The sequence below is a fragment of the Triticum dicoccoides genome, chromosome 7B, assembly GCF_002162155.2.
Source record: "Triticum dicoccoides isolate Atlit2015 ecotype Zavitan chromosome 7B, WEW_v2.0, whole genome shotgun sequence".
Classification (NCBI taxonomy): domain Eukaryota; kingdom Viridiplantae; phylum Streptophyta; class Magnoliopsida; order Poales; family Poaceae; genus Triticum; species Triticum dicoccoides.
In genome coordinates this window covers 756,749,383-756,768,864 of record NC_041393.1, presented here as the reverse complement: position 1 = coordinate 756,768,864, position 19,482 = coordinate 756,749,383, and positions in this window count along the sequence as shown.

Sequence of the window (19,482 nt, the reverse complement as noted above, 5' to 3'; positions counted from 1 at the left end):
AGGCCCCACACCCCTGGTCAAGGCGCACCAAGATCCCCCCTTAGAAGGAATAAGATCATATCCCGAAGGGATAAGATCAAGATCCCTAAAAAGGGGGGATACAATCGGTGGGGAAGGAAATGATGGGATTTCTTTCCTCCCACCTTGGCCAACGCCCCAATGGACTTGGAGGGCAAGAAACCAGCCCCTCCACCCCTATATATAGTGGGGAGGCGCATGGGAGCTACACACGAAGTTCTGGCGCAGCCCTCCCCCTCTCCCAAGTCCTCCTCCTCTCCCGCGGTGCTTGGCGAAGCCCTGCAGGATTGCCACGCTCCTCCACCACCACCACGCCGTCGTGCTGCTGCTGGATGGAGTCTTCCCCAACCTCTCCCTCTCACCTTGCTGGATCAAGGCATGGGAGACGTCACCGGGCTGTACGTGTGTTGAACGCGGAGGTGCCGTCCGTTCAGCACTAGGATCTCCAGTGATTTGGATCACGACGAGTACGACTCCTTCAACCCCGTTCTCTTGAATGCTTCCGCTTAGCGATCTACAAGGGTATGTATAGGCACTCTCCTTCCCCTCGTTGCTGGTTTCTCCATAGATAGATATTGGTGACACGTAGGAAAATTTTGAATTTCTGCTACGTTCCCCAACAGTGGTATGAGAGCTAGGTCTATTGCGTAGATTCTTTGCACGAGTAGAACACAAAGTAGTTGTGGGCGTTGATTTTGTTCAATATGCTTACCGTTACTAGTCCAATCTTGTTTCGACGGTATTGTGGGATGAAGCGGCCCGGACGACCTTACACGTACTCTTACGTGAGACAGGTTCCACCGATTGACATGCACTTGGTGCATAAGGTGGCTAGCGGGTGCCAGTCTCTCCCACTTTAGTCGGAACGGATTCGATGAAAAGGGTCCTTATGAAGGGTAAATAGCAATTGGCATATCCTGTTGTGGTTTTGCGTAGGTAAGAAACGTTCTTGCTAGAAACCCATAGCAGCCACGTAAAACATGCAACAACAATTAGAGGACGTCTAACTTGTTTTTGCAGGGTATGCTATGTGATGTGATATGGCCAAGAAGAATGTGATGAATGATATGTGATGTATGAGATTGATCATGTTCTTGTAATAGGAATCACGAATTGCATGTCGATGAGTATGACAACCGGCAGGAGCCATAGGAGTTGTCTTTATTTATTGTATGACCTGCGTGTCATTGAACAACGCCATGTAATTACTTTACTTTATTGCTGACCGGTAGCCATAGTAGTAGAAGTAATAAGTTGGCGAGACAACTTCATGGAGACACGATGATGGAGATCATGATGATGGAGATCATGGTGTCATGCCGGTGACGATGATGATCATGGAGCCCCGAAGATGGAGATCAAAAGGAGCAAAATGATATTGGCCATATCATGTCACTATTTGATTGCATGTGATGTTTATCATGTTTATGCATCTTGTTTACTTAGAACGACGATAGTAAATAAGATGATCCCTTACAACAATTTCAAGAAGTGTTCTCCCCTAACTGTGCACCATTGCTGAAGTTCGTCGTTTCGAAGCACCACGTGATGATCGGGTGTGATAGATACTTACGTTCACATACAACGGGTGTAAGACAGTTTTACACATGCAAAACACTTAGGGTTAACTTGACGAGCCTAGCATGTACAGACATGGCCTCGGAACACAGAGACCGAAAGGTCGAGCATGAGTCGTATGGAGGATACGATCAACATGAAGATGTTCACCGATGATGACTAGTCCGTCTCACGTGATGATCGGACACGGCCTAGTTGACTCGGATCATGTAATCACTTAGATGACTAGAGGGATGTCTATCTGAGTGGGAGTTCATAAGATGAACTTAATTATCCTGAACATAGTCAAAAGATCTTTGCAAATTATGTCGTAAGCTCGCGCTTTAGTTCCATTGTTTAGATATGTTCTTAGAGAAAATATAGTTGAAAGTTGACAGTAGCGATTATGCGGACAGTAGAAAGCTTATGTCCTTATTGCACCGCTCAGTGTGCTGAACCCCAAACGTCGTTTGTGGATGTTGCGAACATCGGACATACACGTTTTGATAACTACGTGATAGTTCAGTTAAACGGTTTAGAGTTGAGGCACCAAAGACGTTTTCGAAACATCACGAAACATATGAGATGTTTCGAGGGCTGAAATTGAGATTTCAGGCTCGTGCCCACGTCAAGAGGTATGAGACCTCCGATGATTTTCTTAGCCTGCATACTAAGGGAGAAAAGCTCAATCGTTGAGCGTATGCTCAGATTGTCTGAGTGCAACAATCACTTGAATCGAGTGGGAGTTGATCTTCCAGATGAGATAGTGATGTTTCTCCAAAGTCATTGCCACCAAGCTGCTAGAGCTTCATGATGAGCTATAACATATCAGGGATAGATATGATGATCCTTGAGGTATTCGTGATGTTTGACACCGCGAAAGTAGAAATCAAGAAGGAGCATCAATTGTTGATGGTTGGTGAAACCACTAGTTTCAAGAAGGGCAAGGGCAAGAAGGGATACTTCATGAAACGGCAAATCAGCTGCTGCTCTAGTGAAGAAACCCAAGGTTGAACCCAAACCCGAGACTAAGTGCTTCTGTAATAAGGGGAACAACCACTGGAGCGGAATTACCCTAGATACTTGGTAGATGAGAAGGCTGGCAAGGTCGATAGAAGTATATTGGATATACATTATGTTAATGTGTACTTTGCTAGTACTCCTAGTAGCACCAGGGTATTAGATACCGGTTCGGTTGCTAAGTGTTAGTAACTCGAAATAAAAGCTATGGAATAAACGGAGACTAGCTAAAGGTGAGCTGACGATATGTGTTGGAAGTGTTTCCAAGGTTGATGTGATCAAGCGTCGCACGCTCCCTCTACCATCGAGATTTGGTCTTTGCGATGAGCATAGACATGATTGGATTATGTATATCGCAATACGGTTATTCATTTAAGGAGAATAATGGTTACTCTATTTATTTGAATAATACCTTCAATGGTCTTGCACCTAAAGGTATGGTTTATTGAATCTCGATCGTAGTGATACACATTTTCATGCCAAAAAGATATAAGATAGTAATGATAGTACCACTTACTTGTGGCACTGCTATGTAAGTCATATTGGTGTAAAACGCATGAAGAAGCTCCATGTTGATGGATCTTTGGACTCACTCGTTTTGAAAAGTTTGAGACATGCGAACCATGTCTATTGGTGTATACGCATGAAGAAACTCCATGCAGATGGATCGTTTGGACTCACTTGATTTTGAATCACTTGAGATATGCAAATCATACCACATGGGCAAGATGATTTAAAAGCCTCGTTTTTCAGTAAAAAGGAACAAGATATCAACTTGTTGGAAGTAACACATTTTGATGTGTGCAGTCCAATGAGTGCTGAGGCATGCAGTGAATATCGTTATGTTCTTACTTCACAGATGATTCGAGTAGATGTTGAGTATATTTACTTGATGAAACACTAGTCTGAATTATTGAATGGTTCAAGTAATTTCAGAGTGAAGTTGAAGATCATCGTGACAAGAGGATAAAATGTCTATGATATGATCATAGAGATGAGTATCTGAGTTATGAGCTTTGGCACGCAATTAAGACATTGTGGAAATTGTTTCACAATTAATACCGCCTGGAACACCATAGTGTGATGGTGTGTCCGAACATCATAGTTGCACCCTTTTGGATATGGTGCGTACCATGATGTCTCTTATCGAATTACCACTGTTGTTCATGGGTTAGGCATTACAGACAACCACATTCACTTTAAATAGGGCACCACGTAATTCCATTGAGATGACACCGTATGAACTATGGTTTAGAGAAACCTAAGCTGTCATTTCTTAAAGGTTTGGGGCTGCGACGCGTATGTGGAAAAGTTTCAGGTTGATAAGCTCGAACCCAAAGCGGATAAAATGCATCTTCATAGGACACCCAAAACAGTTGGGTATACCTCCTAATTCAGATCCGAAAGCAATAGGGATTGTTTCTTGAATCGGGTCCTTTCTCGAGGAAAAGTTTGTCTCGAAAAGTTGAGTGGGAGGATGGTGGAGACTTAATGAGGTTATTGAACCATCACTTCAACCAGTGTGTAGCAGGGCACAGGAAGTTGTTCCTGTGGCACCTACACCAATTGAAGTAGAAGCTTATGATAGTGATCATGAAACTTCAGATCAAGTCACTACCGTACCTTGTAGGGTGACAAGGATGCATACTGCTTCAGAGTTGTACAGTAATCTTGTCTTGAAGGTCATGTTGCTAGACAACAATGAACCTACGAGCTATGGAGAAGCAATGGTGGGCCCAAATTCCGACAAATGGTTAGAAGCCATGAAATCCGAGATAGGATCCATGTATTAGAACAAAGCATGGACTTTGGTGGACTTGCCCGATGATCGGCAAGCCATTGAGATAAATGGATCTTTAAGAAAAGACGGACGTGGATGGTAATGTCACCGTCTATGAAGCTCGACTTGTGGCAAAGAGTTTTTTCACAAGTTCAAGGAGTTGACTACAATGAGATTTTCTCATTCGTAGCGATGCTTAAGTCCGTCGGAATCATGTTAGCATTAGCTGCATTTATGAAATCTGGCAGATGGATGTCAAAACGAGTTTCCTTACCAGTTTTCGTAAGGAAAGGTTGTATGTGATACAATCAGAAAAGTTTTGTCGATCCTAAGGATGCTAAAAGGTGTGCTAGCTCCAGCGATCCTTCCATGGACTGGAGTAAGCATCTCGGAGTTGGAATATGCACTTTGATAAGATGATCAAAGATTTTTGTTTATACAAAGTTTATGAGAAACTTGTATTTCCAAAGAAGTGAGTGGGAGCACTATAGAATTTCTGATGAGTATATGTTTTTGACATATTGTTGATCAGAAATGATGTAGAATTTTCTGTAAAGCATATAAGGGTTATTTGAAAAGTGTTTTTCAAGTGAAAACCTGGTTTAAGCTACTTGAACATTGAGCATCAAGATCTATGAGGATAGATCAAAACCCGCTTAATGGTACTTTCAAATGAGCATATACCTTGACATGATCTTAAAGGTGTTCAAGATGGATCAGTCAAAGAAGGAGTTCTTGCCTGAGTTGTAAGGTATGAAGTTAAGAGTTAAAGATCAACCACAGCAGAAAATAGAGAAAGGACGAAGGTCGTCCCCTATGTTTCAGACGTAGACTCTATAGTATGCTATGCTGTGTACCGCACCGGAAGTGTGCCTTGCCATGAGTCAGTCAAGGGGTACAAGAATGATCCAGGAATGGATCATTGGACATCGGTCAAAATTGTCCTTGGAGTAAATAAGGACATGTTTCTCGATTATGGAGGTGATAAAGAGTTCGGCGTAAAGGGTTATGTCGATGCAAGCTTTAACACCTATCCGAGTGACTCTGAGTAGCAAACCGGATACGTATAGTGGAGCAACCATTTGGAATAGCTCCAAGTGGAGTGTGGAAGCAGCATTTACAATATGACCTAGAGATTTGCGAAGTACATACGGATCTGAATGTTGCAGACCTGTTAACTAAAACCTCTCTTACAAGCAAAACATGATCAAACCCCAGAACTCATTGAGTCTTAATCACATGATGATGTGAACTAGTTTAGTGACACTAGTAAACTCTTTGGATGTTGGTCACATGGCGATGTGACCTGCGAGTGTTAATCACATGGCGATGTGAACTAGATTATTGACTCTAGTGCAAGTGGGAGACTGTTGGAAATATGCCCTAGAGGCAATAATAAGTTAGTTATTATTATATTTCCTTGTTCATGATAATCGTTTATTATCCATGCTATAATTGTATTGACAGGAAACTCAGATACATGTGTGGGTACATAGACAACACCATGTCCCTAGTAAGCCTCTAGTTGACTAGCTCGTTGATCAATAGATGGTTACGGTTTCCTGACCATGGACATTGGATGTCGTTGATAACGGGATCACATCATTAGGAGAATGATGTCATGGACAAGACCCAATCCTAAGCCTAGCACAAAGATCGTGTAGTCCGTATGCTAAAGCTTTTCTAATGTCAAGTATCTTTTCCTTAGACCATGAGATTGTGCAACTCCCTGATACTGTAGGAATGCTTTGGGTGTACCAAACGCCACAACATAACTGGGTGGCTATAAAGGTGCACTACAGGTATCTCCGAAAGTGTCTGTTGGGTTGGCACGAATCGAGACTGGGATTTGTCACTCCGTGTAAACGGAGAGGTATCTCTGGGCCCACTCGGTAGGACATCATCATAATGTGCACAATGTGACCAAGGGGTTGATCACGGGATGATGTGTTACGGAACGAGTAAAGAGACTTGCCGGTAACGAGATTGAACAAGGTATCGGTATACCGACGATCGAATCTCGGGCAAGTACAATACCGCTAGACAAAGGGAATTGTATACGGGATCGATTGAGTCCTTGACATCGTGGTTCATCCGATGAGATCATCGTGGAACATGTGGGAGCCAACATGGGTATCCAGATCCCGCTGTTGGTTATTGACCGGAGAACGTCTCGGTCATGTCTACATGTCTCCCGAACCCGTAGGGTCTACACACTTAAGGTTCGATGACGCTAGGGTTATAAAGGAAGTTTGTATGTGGTTACCGAATGTTGTTCGGAGTCCCGGATGAGATCCCGGACGTCATGAGGAGTTCCGGAATGGTCCGGAGGTAAAGATTTATATATGGGAAGTCCTATTTTGGCCACCGGAAAATGTTCGGGATTTTTCGGTATTGTACCAGGAAGGTTCTAGAAGGTTCCGGAGTGGGGCCCACCTGCATGGAGGACCCACATGAACGTGGGTAGTGGGGGCAAGGCCCCACACCCCTGGTCAAGGTGCACCAAGATCCCCCCTTAGAAGGAATAAGATCATATCCCGAAGGGATAAGATCAAGATCCCTAAAAAGGGAGGATAACAATCAGTGGGGAAGGAAATGATGGGATTTCTTTCCTCCCACCTTGGCCAACGCCCCAATGGACTTGGAGGGCAAGAAACCAGCCCCTCCACCCCTATATATAGTGGGGAGGCGCATGGGAGCTACACACGAAGTTCTGGCGAGCCCTCCCCCTCTCCCAAGTCCTCCTCTCCCGCGGTGCTTGGCGAAGCCCTGCAGGATTGCCACGCTCCTCCACCACCACCACGCCGTCGTGCTGCTGCTGGATGGAGTCTTCCCGAACCTCTCCCTCTCACCTTGCTGGATCAAGGCATGGGAGACGTCACGTCTGTACGTGTGTTGAACGCGGAGGTGCCGTCCGTTCGGCAGTAGGATCTCCACTGATTTGGATCATGAAGAGTACGACTCCTTCAACCCCGTTCTCTTGAATGCTTCCGCTTAGCGATCTACAAGGGTATGTAGATGCACTCTCCTTCCCCTTGTTGCTAGTTTCTCCATAGATAGATCTTGGTGACACGTAGGAAAATTTTGAATTTCTGCTACGTTCCCCAACATATATATGTGAATTATGCAATGCCATGCTATTTAGCCAATCATCATGTATGTGAATTATATCATGCTATCATTTTTTTGTATTACATGTTCCATTTGTCGACAACGTTTGTATATTCAACTACTGTTTCTGTGCATCAGCCATTTGAAGCGGTGATGGAAGTATCTGGAGTGAAAACAAGGTATTCAGAGCAGACAATGCTACCTGCTGAAGCAGACATATTGTTGGCTACAGAGAGCTCCTTAGAGGAGGATTCAGAGACTGATGACCAGTCCTATTTCCCCCCTGAGGTCTATGCTCAAACTTGGCAGGGTTATATTACCCATGTCATGCATGTTGTCTTGCATTGCTTTGTTTTTACATCATATATAGATTGCCATCTACTTACTTGCTTACTATATAAGTCATATATTTGAATTATATCATGCCATATTGTTTACATAGTATATACACATCATCTATCTGAATTATGGCATGGCAATCCATTTAATAAGACATCATATAGTTATATCATCTCATCCTATTTAGTGTTTACAGTCATCATATTTAGAATTATGGCATTCTATCCATGAATGTATGTGAATTATGGCATGCCAACCTATTTAATAAACACATTATATAGTTATGTAATGTCATCCTATTTACATAGTCTCATATTTTGAACTATGTCTTTCCATCTTTTTTAGTTGGCCATCATAATGTGAAATTGTGTCATGCTATCCTGTTTAGTTAGCCATCATATATGTGAAATTGTGTCATGCTATCCTGTTTTGTTAGACAACATAAATATGAATTATTTCATGCCCTCTTTTATTCCCCACTATCCATTGCACCTGTCTATCATACAATGTCTATACTTTCAATTACTTTTCTTGTTTATCAGCCATTTGAATTGGAGAGCGTGATGGCAGTATCTAAGGGAATAACAACACGGTCTTCAGAAAAGATAGTGCTACCAGTTGATGCAGATAGAACCACGGTTGTACTTGCACAAGGACCTGATCCACCACACATAACCTAGACTCTCGCAGATTGTACCCCTACCCAGTTGGACAGAGAACCAGCTACACCCCTTCTAACCCCAACCCCGGCAGATAGTAACCCAGTTCCAGTTGACACAACATCGTCTCCACCACAGAGCACCCAAACACGAGCGGTTAGTAAGGGAACTGTGGTGCCCAAAGCACGAGGACCACCACTCTGAATCCCAACTCAACACTTAAAGGAGAAGAAGATTTGTTCTCAGGTCAGGTTCTGTAGCTATGGTTCATACTCCTCTGCTCTTGCATTACTGTATTTATTCATACCAACTATTTTCATATTTGAAGGATGGAATTGAAACTCCAATGGTGCAACAGGTATGTTTTAAACCTGTTTCTTTAACTGGATTGCTGTTGTAACCTGCTCTATGTTGATTTCAGTTTCAATTGAATAAACAGTTATGTTCTCATGTCATGCACATTACAAGTGTTGTTATTGCTCTATAGTTACCCACACTTATATTCTATCTATTCTGCTTTGTCTTGAACAAATATTATTTGAACTGTGTCTCTATCTTGATTTGGCAACAAAAACAAGAATGATATAGACCATAAAGTGACCATGGCACATAGATATATGTTTGTTTCATGCTGTTATCCTGTCCACTTTACTACTGAACTCTTTTACCAAAATGAGTTTCTTATACAACATGGTAAACATGTGATGTGTCTGCTTGTTTCTCTTTTAGAATGCAGACAAAATATTGGAGAATAGTACCGCGTTATCCAATGGTAAAGGAAGTAATGCAGATAAGGTTCAAGATAGTGAGACATCCCTGTTGGTCTCCAAGAAAGCTGATAAAAACTATCTTGACGACAGTGAGGGAACCCAAAAGTCCTGTCTTGATGTAGTGTTCGAGTTACTGGCCACTACTACTGGCACAAGCTCTTCGAACTCGCTTCCTGAATCAGTTCGTCTTCTTGAGTCTCAACTTCAAGTTGAAAGACATCGATCAGATGTGCTGCGACAGGAAGCTGAAGGACTAAGGAAGTCCCTGCAGAATTCAGATGCATATTTTCTGGTGCAACAGCAAGCGCTGGAGGATTTAAGCGCCAAACAAGAGAAAGTTAATAAGCTTGCTAAGCATCTTGCCAGCATTATGGATACCTAGGATATTGTTTGTTGAGATCTTCTGAATTGGTTTCAGTTCTGGATTTGTTTTGCTGCAGCGTTTATTTGCGCTGGTCGCCAACTTTGACAACCAGTGTATATGATATGCTGCTTTGTTCCCTATATCTGCACTGGTGGCGAACTTTGATGCCCAGTGGATGTAATATGTGTAACAGGCGTGATAGCCTAGCATAAGTTGCTTGCTTATTTATTTCCTTGTTGTCTTGTTTATTTGTTTGCCTGTAGTTAGTGCAGTTCTTAAAACTAGGCCACAATAACCATGGGCTAATATTTACTGTAGTGACACTGGGCCTCCTACGGGCCGTAGAAACAGTGGGCCTTCTACGGGACATAGAAACAGTAGGCCTTCTGCGGGCCATAGAAACAATGGGCCTTCTACGGGCCATAGAAACAATGGGCCTTCTACGGGCCATAGAAACAATGGGCCTTCTATGGGTCGTATCATCAATGGGCCTTATACGGGCCGTATGACCATAACGGGCAATCGTTAATAGGTCGTATTTGATGATGCTATGAAAACGGCCCAACGTATTAACGGACCACAAACGGGCCGATGTAACCACGGGCTAAATTTGGCCCACAAGCAGAAAATGACAGTAACGGGCCGTAAGTAAACGAATGCTGGAAATGAGGCCAAGAATAAATGGGCTCTGAGAAGGCGAAAGATAACATTTTCTGGAAACGGCCCGACCGAATAATGGGCCCTTAATGGGTATAAAGTGATATACTGTTCATTACGGGCCAGTTTCACCACGGCCGTTAGTGGGTGTAAAGTGATACATTGTTCATTGCAGGCCAGTTTCACCACGGGCCGTTAATAGGCCAAGAGTTACATAGGGCCTCATATGGGCCGAAATACGTCATGGGCCATACATGGGCCAGAAGTGAAAACGGGCTGGAATCATATTGGATGGCCCAGATGATGCTACTGGGCCTAATTCAGATAGGGAGGAACGGGCCTTGGGTTAGCGGGTTGTAAATGGGCTATATGCAAACAGGCCATTAACAGGCTTTCCATGGGCCGGCCCGCCACCTTTTGACAAAGTCAAACGGGCTGGCCCTTTTACAGGAATGGGCCTCTGTTGGGCCGTGCCATGTGTCGACGTATCATAGGCGCCTTCTGTCCAATGAGTGGATGACATCTGTCCCAACGGTGAGCCGACACGTGTTTCCTCCAGCCAATGATGATTTTACACGTGGAAAATCCCCATTGGTCGGGGCTGTTAACGGGTTATCGGATCCAAAACCCGACCCGATAGCTTAACAGCGTTCCATTACGGTGGATGCCACGTGTCGGTCACCCTTGACGAAAGCAGTTCTGTGACGCGCGATTTATCGTCATGGAAGTGGACACTTCCGTGATGATAATTTTGGTAATGTCATGGAACACTTCTACGACAGCACAGGTATGACTATCTTGATTCTGTCATAAATTTGTCATGGATGTACATGCATGACAAAAAACGCGACCTACTGTGACAAACACGTATCATCATGGAAGTGTATTTTTTTGTAGTGTCCTAATCCATCTCCAAAGGAGCGGATATGCTTTATACCGCATCTATTAAGGGGCGTCAGGTTTCCCATCCACCCGTTTCTTCGCGGGCTCCTGGAGTTCTACGGCCTCCAGTTGCACAACCTTACCCCTGCCTCCGTACTACACATAGCAGGGTACGTCGCCCTTTGCGAGCTATTTTTAGGCTGCGAACCTCACTTCGGGTTATGGAAGAAGCTGTTCTGCCTTGTCCCCCGCACCCAGGGAGAATCCCTATGTCAAGTGCGCGGGGCCGAAGTATGTTGCATTGCCGAGACCAGATACCTATCCGACACTCCCAAGAAGGCACCAGAGAACTGGCCTTCGGAGTGGTTTTATATTGATGACGTTCCCCTTCCGGATCTAGTCCGGACAGGTCTCCTCAAGTTCAGTAACGCCCCGCCGAGGGCACGTCTAAGCTGGCGCCCCCGAGGCCCCCAATAGGAGGATACCAGGGAAATGCATTACCTGATGAGCAGGATAAAGTTACTGGCCAAATCCGGACTGATGATAATCAAGGTTATGGCAGTATGCATAATACGGGGAGTGCAACCGCTTCAATATAGGGGGAAGCCCATGTGGCACTTCAACGAGGAAGACGACGCCACCCGCTGCGGTCGGAAGGGTCCGGACTCCGCCATTGCTCTGGCAAAGATATTATCCGATTTGTATAAAGGGGAAGAGGAAGAATTCCTTCGCATCAAACCGCGAGACGGATTCTCCATGCACAACCCCCCAAACTGGGTAAGTAGTCATTCATTTCCCAGCTCCACCCATCGCGGCGTTCTCCACTAAGATTATCTGCTTCGACATTTCCGAGCAGGAACTGAGGAGGGCCGTAGAAGGAATCTCAGCCCCTCCCTGCAGCCAGAGGACCCCGGAAGGGCCCTAGATCCAAGACTCGAAGAGGATCCGGATATTACCGTAGAGCTTGTCAATGGGATATTTTATCAAGAAAGCTGTGACGGCGCCTCAGTGGCCATTATTGCCGACTATACCGGACTACTACCTACGTCGCGTGTAAGCCATACTGAAAAAACCCTATCCTCCAAATAGGACTCCCATCAGATGTCATGCCTTACCCTTGAAGTGTGGTGTTTCTTGCAGGGACGACGGTCGGAGCGCGGGGCCGAGCCCCTAGGGACTCGTGGACCACGGGCGCCCGGATTGGGCAGGCTCAAGAGGAAGGCGGTATGGGTCGACACGCCGCTGCAGAGGTAAGGTAAAAACCTGTCCTGCGATTATGGTATTTAAAGTATAACAGTGCCCTTCGTGTCCTGGCAGGAAGAGGAGTAGCCGGACTATATCCGGGGATCCCGCCGATCACGCCTCCACCAGCCGGATTCCAGAACCGGTTTCGAGAGCGGAGGCGAACACGGGGCCGATGCCGCATAGTTCTCCGATAGAGGACGCGGATATGCTCTCGGCCACGAACTCTGAAGTAGAGAGCGCCATGAATCACCGGGGCTGACGGGCCGTGCTTCGGAACAACATCTTTTCTGAAGAGGCATTTAACGCCTTCAATTCGGGAGACGCATACATCCGAGCTGCTCAAGGCGGGCTTGCCCAAGCGACGAACCAGTATACCAAAGATATACGGGTGAGAATTTTGATACGCATGTATAGCAGTAGCCCCTGAGACTTGAAATGGTTGGAACAACTGTGTGAAGGATCAATTTATGCACAGGTCCTTGTAGATAAGAATGAACAATTGGCTCGGGAGATGGAGGAATGCAAGGCCCAGCTGAGGGTCACGGTTGCCAAGTTAGAGGAATCCCAGAAGGCCTCCTCTGGTAACATTTGTCTCAATTGTATAAAGATGCACCAGTTAGTAAATGGTTGGTACAATAAGTCTAACAGGAAATTCTGCAAACAATCCCGGGGTGAATCTGGAGGGCGTAAGAGATGACGAGTCACATGTCAAAAGGCAGCTGAAGGCTGGCGAGCGCATTCTTACGCATGTTAGGCAGGAGAAGAACAATCTTCAAGATGCCAAAGTCCAACTGGACGTGGAGTTAAAAGATGTCCGCGCTCAGTTGGCGGACTCCGTGAAGGAGAACAAAAGGCTTCGACGTGGCATCTGTGGTAAGTGCCAAGACGAACTGTGATATAGTTCGGTGCAGAAGCATATTGAAAGGATTTTGCCTGTAGGAATGTTAACTGGTCGCCCCGAGGAGGAGATGCCCTCATCTGCAGGCGACTTACTACAAGACCTCTCACAACTGCACGAGCGAGCTCGGCAAGTGATGCAGGGTGTTGCCCAGGCCTTGTGGCCATCAAGCTTACTACCGAATGGCATGGGGGAGCTTGTGGATATGCTTCAAGGAGCACGGCGGTGCTTCCAATTGTGGAAGGTATCAGCTTGCCGGCAAGGTGCAAGGGAAGCCTGGGCAATGGTGAAGACGCACTACACCAAGCTGGACCCGAACCATATGGCCGAAGTCTGACCGGCGGGGCCAGATGGGCAAGAAATTCCCGTGAGTCTGGTATATGACCAGGTAGCGTTAGCCGCAAAGTATTCTCAACAGGATTGTAAGCTAGATAGCCTGTTGGATGGTATATAGGAGGAATATAGTCAGCCTAAGTGACTTTGTAATTCAATGGACAAAAGTAGTCCCTAGCCGGATTAAAATCATTTGTCATGGCGGACCTTTTCGCTTCGGCCCCTGGATCCTACAGTCCGGCGTGTGTCCGAATACCCGCTCAGTTATACAAAACCGGGGTGTGCATGGAAACTAGGCGTAGGGGACATAAGTGCTTGAACAGAAAAGTACCCAACTAGTTATGTTATATTACATGGATAATAAGAAACATCTTCCAGGGAGAATAGTTCCGTTAGGGGTTCCTTCCCCTGGGTACGCATGCGACGATGCACATGTCCGGGCTGCGAATGATAGTGCAGGATATAAGACTTCTGGGGATTTATGTTGTAATAAACAAATACATCTTTTGTTCACCGATCGAATATTATCTTAAGGAAACTAGCTTTCGGCTTCACCCAGTCTGAGGTACACATCCGGCTGAACCGGCAGTAACAATCGCAGAGGTGCTCCCCTTATGCCCTAGCCGAATTAACGGGAACGTAGGGCATAAACACAAGAGCCAGGCAACCTAGCTTGGCCACATCTTAAGTCATATCGATGCATATAATGGTGAAGAAAAGGCACATATGAAAAAAGAAACTCATATGTGATGGGAAAAAGCCATTTGAGTAATTATTTTTAGCTTCCGTATAGGAAGCCCCCAGGTATTGCTTACACACATAGTGCGGCCGGAGTAATCCGGGAGTCCGCACTGTATTAAATACTTTGTGTGAAGAGAAAGAAAAAAAAGGTCGAGAAAGGAAAAAGGGGGGGAGCATAAATAAAAGGGAGGGAGTAAGGAGATGAACACTGAGTTCGGCGTTAGGCGTAGAATCTCTGGAGTCTAGCCGCGTTCCATGGGTTCGGCTCGAGTCTGTTATCGGATGCATTACATAAGCGGTACGCTCCTCCGGTGAGAACTTTGTCAATGACGAAGGGACCTTCCCACTTGGGTTTGAGCTTGTCCTTCTTCTTCCCCGGTAGGCGTAGAACGAGCTCGCCAATATTGTAAGTTTTGGCCCGCACTTCTCTGCTTTGATATCGTCGAGCCTGCTGCTGATAGAATGCGGAGCAGGCTTTTGCGACGTCGCGTTCCTCCTCCAGGGCATCCAAGTTATCCTGCCGATCTAGCTCGGCTTCCTTCTCTTCGTGCATACGTATGCATGGCGAATCATGTATTATGTCGCAGGGTAGTACTGCTTCCGCGCCATACATCGTAAAAAATGGTGTATATCCGGTGGTGCGATTCAGCGTGGTTCACAGCCCCCAGAGTAGGGAGTCGAGCTCCTCGACCCAGTGCGTATCTAACTCTGTCAAAGATCGCACTAGTCTGGGTTTGATGCCGCTCATGATGAGACCGTTTGCCCGTTCGACCTGGCCGTTTGTTTGGGGATGGTAGACGGAAGCGTAGTCGAGCTTAATGCCCATTTTGCCGCACCAAGTTTTCACTTCATCGGCTATGAAATTTGAGCCATTATCAGTGATGATGCTGTGGGGGACACCGTATCGGTGTACGACCCTGGATATGAAGTCTATGACTGGTCCGGATTCGGCCGTTTTGACTGGTTTGGCTTCTATCCATTTGGTGAACTTGTCCACCATGACCAATAAGTATTTTTTCTTATGGCTTCCCCCTTTAAGATGTCCGACCATATCCAGCCGCCAGACCGCGAAGGGCCAGATTATGGGGATTGTTTGGAGAGCGGTAGGGGGCATATGACTCTGATTGGCGAAGAGCTGGCAACCGACGCAGTGTTGGACAAGGTCCTGTGCATTTGCTCGGGCCGTCAGCTAATAGAAGCCTGTATGGAAAGCTTTGCTGACTAGTGCCCGAGCCGCGGCGTGGTGCCCGCCCAGTTCGGCATGGATTTCAGCCAAGAGATGCCGCCCTTCCTCTTCGGAGATGCATCTTTGGAGCACTCCGGTAGCACTTTTCTTGTAGAGTTCCCCTTCGTGGACTTTGTAAGCTTTAGAACGCCGAACGATGCAGCGTGCTTCTTTTTGGTCTTCGGGGAGCTCCTGGCTATTTAGGTAGGCCAAGAAAGGCTCAGTCCACGGGGCAATTACGGCCATGATTTCGTGGGCCAAAGATGTCATTTCGGTGGCAGAGCCTCCGATTGTGTCTGATGGTTCGGAATCTGGGGGTGTGTTCGGATCCGTGCTAGTATTGCCGGACTCCCCTTCCCATAATAGGATGGCTTGAACAACCTTTCCAGAAATATGTTAGGTGGGATAGGGTTGCGTTTAGCGCTGATGCGGGCGAGGACGTCCGCCGCTTGATTGTTTTCTCGAGCCACATGGTGGAATTCTAGCCCCTCGAACCAAGCTGAAATTTTGAGGACGGCATTATGGTAGGCTGCCATTTTTGGATCCTTGGCATCAAAGTCTCCATTTATTTGTGATATTGCAAGGTTCGAATCCCCGCGCACTTCCAGGCGTTGGATGCCCATAGAGACTGCCATCCGAAGACCGTGCAACAGTGCCTCATATTCGGCTGCATTGTTGGAGTCTATGTATAATATTTGGAGGACGTAGTGGACCGTGTCTCCGGTGGGAGACGTCAGGACTACACCTGCTCCCAATCCGGCCAGCATTTTAGAGCCGTCGAAGTGCATGATCCAGTTGGAGTACGCACCATGCTCTTTAGGGAGTTCGGCTTTTGTCCATTCGGCGACAAAGTCAGCCAGTACTTGCGATTTGATGGCCCGCCATGGTTTGTATATTATGTCGAACGGAAGGAGCTCGATAGCCCATTTAGCAATCCGGCCCATAGCGTCGCGGTTATTTATTATGTCATTGAGTGGTACTTCGGAGGCCACCGTAATCAAACACTCTTGAAAGTAGTGTCGCAGCTTCCGGGATGCCATGAAGACCGCGTATGTTATTTTTTTGATAGTGTGGGTATCGGGATTTGCACGGGGTTAGGACCGTGGATACGTAATAAACCGGCTTCTGGAGCGGGAATTTGTATCCGTCAGCCCCTCGTTCCACGACGAGCACTGCGCTTACAACTTGGTGTGTTGCAGCTATGTACAGCAGCATAGGTTCGCCAATATTTGGCGCTGTTAGTACTGGATTACTGGCCAATAAGGTCTTTATTTCATCCAGTTCGGCCGCGGTTGCATCCGTCCACACGAAGTGTTCGGTGCGCCGAAGAAGGCGGTAAAGAGGTAATGCCTTTTCTCGTAACCTGGAGATAAAGCGGCTTAGAGCAGCCACGCATCCGGCTAGTTTCTAGATGTGCTTGAGGTCTGTTGGTATAGCCAACTGTGACAGAGCCCGGATCTTTGCCGGATTCGCTTCAATTCCTCTATTGGAAACAATGAAGTCGAGTAGTTTCCCCGAGGGGACGCCGAAAACACATTTTTCCGGGTTTAGCTTGATGTCGTATGTCCGGAGGTTGTCGAATGTAAGCCTCAAGTCGTCTATTAGGGTTTCGACGTGTCTTGTTTTTATGACCACGTCATCCACAAATGCCTCCACTATTTTGCCGATTTGCTTCTCTAGGCATGTTTGAATCATGCGTTGGTAGGTTGCTCCAGCGTTCTTAAGCCCGAAAGGCATAGTGTTGAAGCAAAAGGGGCCATATGGCGTTATGAAAGCTGTTGCAGCTTTGTCAGACTCTGCCATCTTTATTTGATGGTATCCAGAGTATGCGTCGAGAAAACACAGTGAGTCGTGTCCAGCTTTGGCGTCGATTATTTGATCGATGCGAGGGAGGGGAAAGGGATCCTTGGGGAAAGCCTTGTCTAGGTCTTTGAAGTCGACGCATAGGCGCCAGGATTTGTCCTTCTTTGGTACCTGTCGGTGTCAAAACCGGCGGATCTCGGGTAGGGGGTCCCGAACTGTGCGTCTAGGCGGATGGTAACAGGAGACAAGGGACACGATGTTTTTACCTAGGTTCGGGCCCTCTCGATGGAGGTAAAACCCTACTCCTGCTTGATTGATATTGATGATATGGGTAGTACAAGAGTGGATCTACCACGAGATCAAGGAGGCTAAACCCTAGAAGCTAGCCTATGGTATGATTGTTGTAATGGTTGCTTGTCCTATGGACTAAAACCCTCTGGTTTATATAGACACCGGAGAGGGCTAGGGTTACACAGAGTCGGTTACAATGGTAGGAGATCTACATATCCGTATTGCCAAGCTTGCCTTCCACGCCAAGGAAAGTCCCATCCGAACACGGGACGAAGTCTTCAATCTTGTATCTTCATAGTCTTGGAGTCCGGCCGATGATGATAGTCCGGCTATCCGGACACCCCCTAGTCCAGGACTCCCTCGGTAGCCCCTGAACCAGGCTTCAATGACGACGAGTCCGGCGCGCATATTGTCTTCGGCATTGCATGGCGGGTTCCTCTTCCGAATAATCCATAGAAGATTGCGAACACCAGGATAGTGTCCGGCTCTGCAAAATAAATTCCACATACCACCGTAGAGAGAATAATATGTACACAAGTTCAATCTGCTGACGTATTTTGTGGCGTGACATCACACCACTACCAAGCCTTTACTTGAATCATTTTTATTATACCACCTCAGTGCGTTTAGCGAAGCGGTTTCCCTGGCACGTCTTGTCGAAGCAGAGATCGTGTTCCCTTATTCCGGGATTCCCATCAATACGGACGTGGGTAACCCAACCGTGCTCGTTGCCACGCCTCCTCCATCGAAGGTGAGTTCCAAACGGTCACGGGGACGGCTCTTGGTATTCTCTCTCTTTATAATGAGACCAAGGACCGTTTCTTTTCTTCAATCCTCAATCGAATCCGCCCCTCGCCCCGAGTTCCAACACCCTCCAGATTCGACCGCCTCGGACCTTCAACAATGTCCGGCTCCGACCTACAGGGCCGGTGGATGCCCTCCTCCGTCACAGAAGAGGACATGCTAAAGCTGAGAGAAGCCAGGTACCTGACCTACGAGATTTCACATAGGTTGCCTGCCAAAGGGCAAGTCATTCCTACTCCCGAGCCCGGCAAGAGCGTCGTGTTCGTGTCCCACCTTCGTCGGGGTTTAGGCTTCCCGATGGATACTTTTGTGAGAGGGCTCATGTTTTACTATGGGCTGGAATTCCATGACCTGGCTCCGGAGTCCATCCTCCATATCTCATCGTTTATTGTCGTCTGCGAGGCCTTCCTCTGTACTACCCCTCACTTCGGTTTGTGGCTCAAAACCTTCAACGTGGAGCCGAAGATAATTGAGGGGCATCAAGTAGAGTGTGGCGGGGCGGTCATAAGAAAGAGGGCCGATGCTCCATGGCCCGAGGGTTCTTTTCAGGAGGAGCTCAGCTTGTGGCAGCAGGAGTGGTTCTATATTACCGCTCCTAGGGGCAGCAGGCAGAGGCCGCCGCCCGTCTTTCGCCCGGGTCCTCCACAGCGGCTGACGTCATGGGTCAGCAAAGGGCTTGACTGGGGGCCGTCCAAGGACGTACCCCTATTGCAGGGCCGGATTCGAGACCTCCAAGAGAGGGAGATCAATCTGGTCGTGGTGACGCAGGTTATGCTGATTAGGCGTCTTCTTCCCTGCAAACATTGTCCTCTCCGCCTGTGAGAATTCAATCCAGAGGGACCACGAGCTCTCCAACACTTCATGGGTACGACACCCGTGGAGATGTACAAATTGTTCTTCGGATCACAAGAGGTGTGTCCGGAATTGACCAAGGACGCCGGCCTAAGCTGCAATCGCCCGGATACTCAAGTAAGTAGCTCTGTGT